Genomic DNA, 10,764 nt, shown 5'->3' with positions numbered 1-10,764 from the left:
CAAGCAGATGGGTGATATTGAGAAGACGCTTGCAGAAAAAGGAGCAACAGGCAAACAATTTCCTTGTGGAGATGACAAGAGCAACGAATTAGAAGAACTGGTTTTAACGTGGATTATTGAGTAATGACTGAAAGGTGTACATGTCTTCAGGAAAGTAATATGCATGATAGCAATAAGGATTTTTGTATGGGGGTTGATGCTTCAAAGAGAAAAGAAACATTTTCTAATCATAACATAATAGGTACAACTCATCTTTAAATAAATCCTGAAATGTTCATCTGGTGGTGTTGTCGGCATTTTGTGACACACAAAATGAACCCATTAGCCATCACCATTCTGTCTTTGATGGAATAAACGCCGGTGTCCAATAGAAAGTAAGCATGTATCTGATAAACAAAGTTATTATTAAACATGATGGTCAAGCAGATTATTACTGCATTCTAAATACAAGAGGGGTCAGGGAGTATCTCATTTTCACTTCATGTTTACTTTTCAATTCAACTATAACTTAGCTAAACTGGATTAAGATATAAAGCAGCTGGCAAATCATTTCAAATTTAACTTTTTTTTAAGTATATTTATTTGGTGTTTAGGCAATTGTGGTAGGGACGCAATAATGCGATGGCCGATCACTACGAAGTTTTAACCGGGCGTTAGATAACAAGTGGGATGACAGCGCCATCATTAGCTGTCCCAAATGTCAAACGGCGTTCCACGGCCACCCAGAATTTTGCAAAAACTCTTTTGCCAAAGAAATATCGGAGCAAATCTAGAAGGCAAAGCGGCGTTACCTGGCTGACGGCAAAAACCACACCGTGTGACGTGTGTGTAAAACAACAGGCCAAGGCGTTGAAATCTTGTCTGGTGTGCCTGACTTCGTACTGTGAGCGCCACCTACAGCCTCACATGATGGTCGCCTGCTTGAAGAAACACAAACTGACTGATCCCGTGGCGATGCTGCAGAACAGGGTGTGCAAACGACACCAGAGGCTTTTGGAGCTGTTCTGCAGAAATGACCAGAGGTGTGTTTGTGCGCTCTGCAACGGAACTGACCACAAAGGTCATGACACTGTGCCTTTGGAGCAAGAGAGCCGTGAGAAGAAGGTAAGATCCCACAATGGTGGAGTTTTTATGCAACTTAGCACTAAAACTAATGATGCCTTTTTGTTTTATTTCTGCTTTAAGGCCAACATTACAAGGATTGAGGCTGATGTGCAGCAGATGATCCACAGGAGAGTCCAACAAGTCCAGGAGATCAAACGCAACATTGAACAAAGCAAAGTGAGCTGGTTATGCCTCCAAGATCAGCTCTTCAATAAATAAACTTAAACATGGACAAACTTATATACATTTATGTAAAAACAGCAGAGAATAATTATCAAATGAAACCAAGTGACAGAGGAAACAAGTCTGACAACGGGAGATTACAAGAAGCAGGAAAACAGAAGTGAACAAAAAACCTAAAGGCACATTCCTCACATGTTCATATATCACATATACTCAGACAGTCAAGAAGCAGTGAACCGTATCCATCAAACAAACCTTCCAGTAGGTGTTTTACAGGCCTAACCAGTATTTAAGTTGTGCTGAATTCCCACAGACATGATTTGCTGTGTCAGCTGTGCCGAACATGTCTTTGTTCATCAAACAGAATTTGATTTAAAGTCTCGTCTGGCTGACAACGTAGCTCTGTTCATAAAATATATAGACTCTTTTGTTCCTACAACATAAAAACTGAACTTTGATGTAAAATGCAGCTTTGCATTTGGGTTTATTTGACTATGCATGCTGTGATCTTAGTCAAATCTAGAAACAGGGACTCAGCAGCTGCTCTAAATAACGATGGGAGCAGATATAAAAGCATGTGATGTATTACATAGTGACCAAATTCACAGTATTATTCAGATACTATGAGTGGTACATGAGCAGGAGTCATTTTTAATGGAAGTGGGGTGTGAATGGGAGTCATACTACCAGGAGCACGACTGGACAGGATAATTTTTTAAACTTTAGTCTTGAAGTGGGATAGTAAAGAATTACTCTGTGGGAGTGGGACAGGAGGGAAAATCCACTCATCTACTGCAGATTGTCCTTAATAACTATTGTTTATTTTTTTTTAAACTTTAAAACTAATGTACTCAGCTCAATGTGACCGCTTAAAGTCTTTTATCTGCATACTTCTCTGCACACTGTATAAAAACTATGGAAGCACCCAATATCTCCCTGACTTGGATTTAATAGCAAGGCTTAGACTAGATGACAGAGGTGTCAAACTGCAGTCTCAGAGGGTTGGGGTCCCTCTTTGTTTTTGGTAGATCAAAGTGTTACCTGCTTCTTATTCTCTGGGACATTTCTGTTTATTCATTAAAAAAGTTCAAGGGCAGAAAATTTTACCAAAACAAATACAGGACTGCAGCCATTAAATGCTTTACACTTGTGGATTAAAAGGTTTAAAGACCAAATCTCCTCCAATGTATAGATATCTTAAAAAGTGACATTTATAAATCACCACTTTTTCTTTAACTCTTATGTGGCAGCACTTTTGAATCACTGTGCAACACATGATCTGGTGGTTCAGGACCCAAAATGCAGGAGAGCAGCCATGGTGACAGAAAATAAAACATTTAATAAACAAACTGAAAAAGACAACAAAAAGGTGACACAACAGAGAAGATAAGCTGACCAGGATGAACTGAAAACCAGATACTTGAATAGACTAAAGTTTTTATTAGTGCTAAAGCTAATGATGCCTTTTTTATTTGTTTCTGCTTTATGGCCAACATTACAAGGATTGAGGCTGATGTGCAGCAGATGATCCACAGGAGAGTCCAACAAGTCCAGGAGATCAAACGCAACATTGAACAAAGCAAAGTGAGCTGGTTATGCCTCCAAGATCAGCTCTTCAATAAATAAACTTAAACATGGAAAAACTTATATACATTTATGTAAAAACAGCAGAGAATAATTATCAAATGAAACCAAGTGACAGAGGAAACAAGTCTGACAACGGGAGATTACAAGAAGCAGGAAAACAGAAGTGAACAAAAAACCTAAAGGCACATTCCTCACATGTTCATATATCACATATACTCAGACAGTCAAGAAGCAGTGAACCGTATCCATCAAACAAACCTTCCAGTAGGTGTTTTACAGGCCTAACCAGTTTTTAAGTGATCACTACAATAATATATCTGTAAATCCAAAAACAAACTGACACAAGACAAATACATATAAATACATAAATTAAATATTATTATGTAGAAATAATAACTAAAAAGTAAAACTGTAGAAATTCAATCTAGAAGAATATGAATTTAAATGAAAACAACTTAAAAAAGACTGAAAGACAATAGCGCTGGTAAAAGTTGTCACTCACTGAGCTGAACGAAAAAGCTGTTTGGCTGGAGTTTTTCAAAAATAATGTCAATTTTAAAAAGATTTAGACCATATTTTGCTGCATTCACACATACGTGATTTCCTGTCTTTTTTTAAAACTTTAAAACTAATCTACTCAGCTCAGTGTGACCGCTAAAAAAGTATTAAATCTGCATACTTCTCTGCACACTGTATAAAAACTATGGAAGCACCCAATATCTCCCTGACTTGGATTTAATAGCAAGGCTTAGACTAGATGACAGAGGTGTCAAACTGCAGTCTCAGAGGGTTGTGGTCCTGCTTGGTTTTGGTAGGTCAATGAGTTACCTGATTCTTATTCTCTGGGACATTTCTTTTTAGTCAGTAAAAAAGTTCAAGGGCAGAAAATTTTACAAAAATAAATACAGGACTGCAGACATTAAATGCTTTACACTTGTGGATTAAAAGGTTTAAAGACCAAATCTCCTCCAATGTACAGATATCTTAAAAAGTGACATTTATAAATCACCACTTTTTCTCTGTTATGTGGCAGCACTTTTGAATCACTGTGCAACATATTTGTGGGTTTAGAACCCAAAATGCAGGAGAGCAGCCATGGTGACAGAAAATAAAACATTTAATAAACAAACTGAAAAAGTCAAGAAATAGGTGACACAAAAGAGAAGATAGGCTGACCAGAATGAACTGAAAACCAGCCACTTGATAGGCTGAGGGCATTTAACTGAAATGACGACAGCTGTGGATCATGATGAACCTGGAACCAGTGTGGCTGAGGGCAACTCAAACATGACCAATAACCACACAAAACCACAGAACACAAAAAATGTTCTGACAAGTTAGTTTTATATGATAGTAGAATAGCTTCTTCCTCTTTAACAGAATTAAAAAGTGTGTTTTGCTGTTCAGACTGGATTGAACACATTCCTGTCAAAACACACAGGAGTCATTGCTTTGGGATGTTCTTAACAGATAGAATATACTTAGCCCCGCCCCAAACAGGAGATCTTTAAAGGGTAGGAATCATTGACGGGAAATGAACATCACACAACCTCCTTATAGAATATGAATGTTAGAAGCACTGTCATTTCAAATAGGAAATATAAATAATTTAATGGTAAGTAACTTTTTTTCGTTTGCATGTCTGCAGACCTTTGTATAAAACATTCTCAAATGCATATTATTTGATTAAAAACCTGCATGAAGTTTAAAATGTGCTTCTTTTGCTAAGGTCTGAATCATGGATCTCTGGCTGGTTGTTTGTGCGCTTGCAGGTTTGTTTAATTTTTTAATGGTTTTGATCTTTTTAATATATTTGTCCTTTTAAGTTGTAGTAGAAGCAGAAGATATTCAAATTTTTAAGATCGCAAATACTTGATAATGAATATCTTCATGGATAAAAATGCTTGTCAAATCTAAGATTAATACAGTTCTACATACTTTTATAATCAAACTCTTATCGATAACTTTAAGTTTGTTCAGTGAGCATTTGTGAGCAAGAATATAGTAAAATGCCCCAAAAAATAACTACGTGTATATCAATTTTTGCTTCGAGAATGCTTCCAAAGAAGTGTGGAGGTGTTCGGTAGGACCTATATTATGTCTACATATCTGTCTTATGACTTATGAGTTGTGCAGAACATGTTAAACTGTTGGACATTGGTGCAGTAGGTGTGATAAGGAGTTCATTGTTGAGGTGGGACTGCACTGAGGATCAGCTTTGAGGCCTTTCTTGATTGCTGTGATAATGGACAGACTTACAGATGAAGTTAGTAGGAATCTCTGTGGATCATCATGTTTGCAGATGACATAGTGATCTGTAGAGATTGCTAAGAGCAGGTGGAGGACCATCCAGAGAGGTGAAGGTTTGCTTTGGAAAATAGAAGAATATTGGTCAACTGCTGTAAGACAGGGTATCTATTAGTTGATGAGAAGGACTGAAATGAAATGCATCAGAAGAAAAATACTTTCATTAAAGCATAAAGTGGCAGTGACATTCATTTGGACCGGTTAGAGTAGAGATTACGATAAATAGACTTTTTTTTTTTTAAATACTCAATAAAGGGAAGAAGTAGACTGCAGGCATTTTTCTTATTTTAATTTAAGATAAATAATTTAAGATTAACATCAATAAACTGGTTTTTAAATGACAGTCAAAGAAAATATGGGCAGTTCTAAAAAAACGTATTGCTTTTGCAAGACTTTTATCCGAACTGATTCCATCATTGTTTTTTTTTTTTTGTTTTTGGTTTCAGCAGTATAATATTATATTTTTAGTGGCACAGTTACAAGTAATCAGTTGATGACATTTGAATGAACCAAACAGCCACACTGTTCACAAATGTTCATGTGTGAGTTTATGTCATGTACATTCGGCTGAACACCTTATTTTAACATTTCAAAAACATCCAGAGCCTAACTACAAGGTTTTTAAAGGACCATCTACAGAGGTGAAGGTTTCCTTTGGAAAATAGAAGAATAATAGTCAGCTGCAGTAAGACTGTAGCTTTGAGTTAATGAGAGGGACTGAAATGGCGAGGTTACAGGGAGCAGCGGTGAAGCATTTTTGATGGTCGAGACTATGACAATGCGACAGGAGGCAGAGATGGAGGTTAGCAGAGATGAAGATGAGGTTTTCTTTAGGAGTGATGATGAGTATGGATAGAATCAGGAATTGATCCGTCAGAGGAACAGCTCATGATATATGTTAAGGAGATAAATGCAGGGAAGCACATTGAGATGGTATGGACATGGAAGTCCTTCCATGGAAGGAAGAAGGTACTTGGTGAGAGTTAGTGGACAAAAATAATTCAGTTTACCTTTTGGCATATCCCTTCAGGGGTCGGGGGGATATGACAGGGGCTTCTTTTCTAAAGTAGTTTTTTTAGCTCTGAGGTATTTTGCCAAACTGCAATCCCACAATCAAAATAAATCACAATTCATTTCAGCTCATTGTTTTAGATAAAGTCTACACAGTTGCATTCAGTTTATTTTAAAGTCTTATCACTTCACATGTGTAATAAAAAGTTAGCATCATTAAGAAAACAGAATATTGTATCAGAAGAAAAATACTTTAATTGAAGCATAACGTGGCTGTGGAATCTGATCAGACTGGTTAGAGTGGAGATTATGGTAAACTGACTTTTTTAAAGAACTCAATAAAGGGAGGAAGTAATCTGAACTGCAGGAATTTACTTATTTTAATGATAATCTAAGATGAATAATTTAAGATTAACAACAATAAACTGGTTTTAAATGGCAGTCAAGGAAAATATGGGCAATTTTTAAAAACATTACCATTACCTTCTTTTTATCAGAACGTTGGCTACATTTTTTTTTTGGCTTCGGAATTATAATTAATATTTTTAGAGGCACAGTTAAAAGTAATCAGTTGATGACATTTGATGAACCAAAGAGACACACTGTTCACAAATATTCGTGTGAGTTTATGTCATGTACATTCAGCTGAACACCATATTTCAACATTTCAAAAACACCTCAGGCCTGTGTTATGTTCACCTGGTTTTCTGGTCGGATGGCTTTCTGACTGCCTCTGAGGGAACTGCCGGCTTTCATGTTCATTTCCTTGTTTTGTTGCACTTTGCAGCACAACTTCTGAGAGAATAGAGCAAATAGGTGGAGATAACTCCTAGATTCTCATGCATTTTCTTTACTTTAACGTGTGTGTTTGTCTTTTATCTGCATTGGACCCCCACCTGTAATTTCTTGCAAATTGCTGTTATTCACAAGACATAACTAACTTTTTAAAAGCTTTTCACAAAGACCCGTAAAAGCAATATTTAGTAAAAAAATAAATAAACTTTTTTTTATTAATATATATATATATATATATATTAATATTTTTAATATCTAAACTGAAATTAGACATATTCCAATTTTTTTCATGTATTTTTATTTTCAGGAGCACTACTTAGTTTTTCCTTTGCTCAAACTCAACAGTTCTACTTTGTGAACACTAAGGCCGCCTTTACACTGCATGGTTCAAGTGACCCAATTCCGATCTTTTCCTCTCACGTGGCACAGATCGGATACGACCGATGAACGTGTAAGCAGGGCAAAACCGCATGGATTCCATTTTTCTCAGACCAGGTTCAGGCCTCATTCATATGTGGAAATAAATCGGATATGTGCATTTGCATGTGCCATGTAAGCAGACATCGGACATTCCCCAGTAAATGTGCATCCTACATTTACGTACGTCAGTGACATCAACTCAGGACACCACCAACTGAGATCAGATGACTTATTAAGGTGCTTTTGTGCGCTTATTTTGCTGTTCGAGGACAGCTGGAGCCCCATCAGCGTGTTACCTTTCAGCCTCAGGCTTCAGACCGTAGTCCGCTGTTATTTCCGGTCCGGTCCCGGTCAGGACGCAAACGGTAACTAATCAAGCGGGACACCGTTGCTCTGGAACAGGCTAGAAGCCGTTTATTTCTGTGCTTGGATCAAACTGGATCAAACAACACACCGTCTGCAAACGCTTCCTCATTCAAAACTCAGAGAGAGCACATAAGCCGGCCGAGCAGCCCTTCTACTTCCTCTCCCGCGCATCCCCTCAGGACCGCCCAAGGCCACGCCTTCTTCAGTCGATGCGTTGCCTCCATGACAACCGCAGTCACACAAAAGTCCGAAGAAGGTCCGCGGAAATGCTTCTACGTAGTCCTCAGAACGTCTACAATTGATAGTTTCAGCATTGTATAGTGTAAATGCAAAATTCGGATACGGGTCACTTTTAAAAGATGATGTAAGCGGGTCGTCAAAAAAATCGAATATAGTCGGAAAATCGGATTTGGGCATCAAGACCTGCAGTGTAAATGCAGCCTAAGCTGAGCTGGACATGTTCAGTGTCTGCAGACGTGAGTACACTGATCTGCCACCAGAGGGCAGTTGTGACTAAGGCTTTAATTGTTGTAGCGATTAAATGTTCTGTTTTATTTAACAATGTTTTTTCTTTTTCAGTTTTGTCAAATGCAGAAGGTTTCGTACCATTCAGTCAAAATGAGACCAGCATCACTCTGCAGTGGGATAGAGGGAACAGCAATGACAGCTTTGTTCTCCAGTTTAATGGAACAGAGACAAACATCAGTGCACTAGATGGAGATGGACCAATAAATTACACTGTTTCATCCCTCACTGCTGGAACCAAGTACACCTTCACTCTGCTTTCTCGCTCCTCTCTCACTAGAGTCAACGTCACTGCAGCAACTGGTGAGTTACTTTAGAATTAGAAGTCATTCCAAATTAAACTATAAAAATAGTGTTTGATCCAATGAAAGACGAAAATATAATTCTGAAACAATTCTACAAAATAAAACAAAGGTAACTTCAAAGTTTTACATTACAGACTTTACATGACATGAAACACAATATGAATAAAAATGTGTACAAAGCAAATAAAAAAGAATATTAAATACACAACAGTCTTTTTTTCAACTATTTATATCAGTTTTCTCATCACTGAGGACTTTTGCAGTTCAGGTAGGAAAAGGTTTAGTCAACTGCGTAATTTAAACCTGGTTTATTATTCTAGAGATATCTGTTTGGTTTTTGGCAGAAGAAAACTGAGAAATTTTACTTAGATGAAATAAGGACAAGTGAAACAAAAGGTAATAGTGTCATTGTCTTTATTACAACAATAAAGGAGACATACTTGTACCTTTGTCCAAACAGTCTCCATATTCTAAATAGACCTGGCAAGTGGCAGTCATTATCCCTAGGCATCTAAAGCTGAATGCCTGCGCCACCTGCTGGTCATTTATTTTTAAGTGGTTGTAAACAGTCTGGTGAGCTTTTTCTTATGGCTCCACAGCACAACTCCTTTATCTGTTCTTGTTTCACGTATTTGGCCAGAAAGTATTTTTTTGCTGGTACACAATCAGTGCTAGCGTTTCTATTAGATGTGAAAACAGATCCATCTGCACACTCTGCAATTGTCACTGAGTCTTTTCTCCTGGTGATATCATCTGTGTACATCACCTGCAGATATACAAATCTTGAATTTATCTCAACAGAAACACAGACCAGATAGAGTCTTGTCTTTAAAGTCTGTAATGAATCAAAAAACTCAGGACATGGTCTGTCTTTTAAAAAGTACCTAATCTAAAAATCACATTTAGATGGACCTGAATGGCGTAAAAAGGTGTTAGTGTTTAAAATGTTATCATGAATGAAATGAATCTCAGAAGCTAAAACTGTCATCAAGAAAATCTCCTCTGTTCATATTTTACTTCTTATACTTTGAAAGCCAGAGACTTATTCAGTGTATTAATATTTCCCTTTTTTCCTTATTTAAATGTAGACCACCAGCATCTTCTCTATTGGCATATATTAATAGGACTTTACTACCTTCTTAAAAGGACTAAAGTGCTTCACAGTGTAACGGTTTCAGTTTCTTTGTGTGTTTGGTTCCTTGATTTCCTGTTTCATTTTGTAGTATTTCCTGTTTTGTTGTTGTGTCAAGTTTTACCTTTCCCCATCAGTCCTGAGTGTTTCCACCTGTCTTGTTGCTTTGTATGTATTTAAGTCTTGTCATTCCCTCCCTCCTGTGCTGGTCCATATTTTGTTGTTCCCTGGTTTAGAGTTCAGTGTGTTTTCAAGTTTTGAGTTTCTAGCCTGCCGTATGCAGTGGTTTTGGTTTAGTGTCTTCAGTTATATTAAAGCCCTGGTTTCCCTGCAAATCTACTGCCTCCTCATCCTCACTGCGCCTGGGTACTTTCCCTACCACTCCCCGTAACACACACTCAAACCAATTCACACTCTGCTGCTGAACACTGGCATCAATCTATAACCATCATGAGTATTATGAGGTTAAGTGTTTTTTTTTCTACACAGAGCTGTAAACTTTGATTTGTTCCGCCCAATAGTCATTTTCAGTCTAACGCTGAGGTGGGCAGAGGAACTTTGATCTGTCATCTCATTAAGGGGGGTCAATGTACTGTGTAGGTTCCAAGGAGTGACGTCTGAGATAATGCGTCCACTAAATGTTTATGTTAATAAATAGAAGATCAGTAAGAATACTGGTAAGAACAGGAGAGTGAGAATAAAGCAAAATGCTGTTTTATTCTAAACTGTGCAGAAGTCTAAAAGATCTTCATGATATACAGTTACTTTTAAAGTTATTCATCTTTAACACTTTCATACCATATATTGCTACTTCCTAATGTACCATTAAATGCACAACTTCACTTAATTCAGCATCACATTAAACAGGAACAACAGTGAGTTTTTTTTTATACAATTAGAAATTAAGTCAGGTGTGAAAGAGTTAATTGTTCAGATAAATATAGTTGATTAAAAGTTTATTCATTCTTTCATTTTCTAAACCAGCCGGTCCTTTTCGGGCTGCCGTAGTCTATCCCGGCCACTTATGGG

Source organism: Oryzias latipes, chromosome 18, assembly GCF_002234675.1.
Source record: "Oryzias latipes chromosome 18, ASM223467v1".
Classification (NCBI taxonomy): Eukaryota; Metazoa; Chordata; class Actinopteri; order Beloniformes; family Adrianichthyidae; genus Oryzias; species Oryzias latipes.
This window is presented reverse-complemented; position numbering follows the sequence as displayed.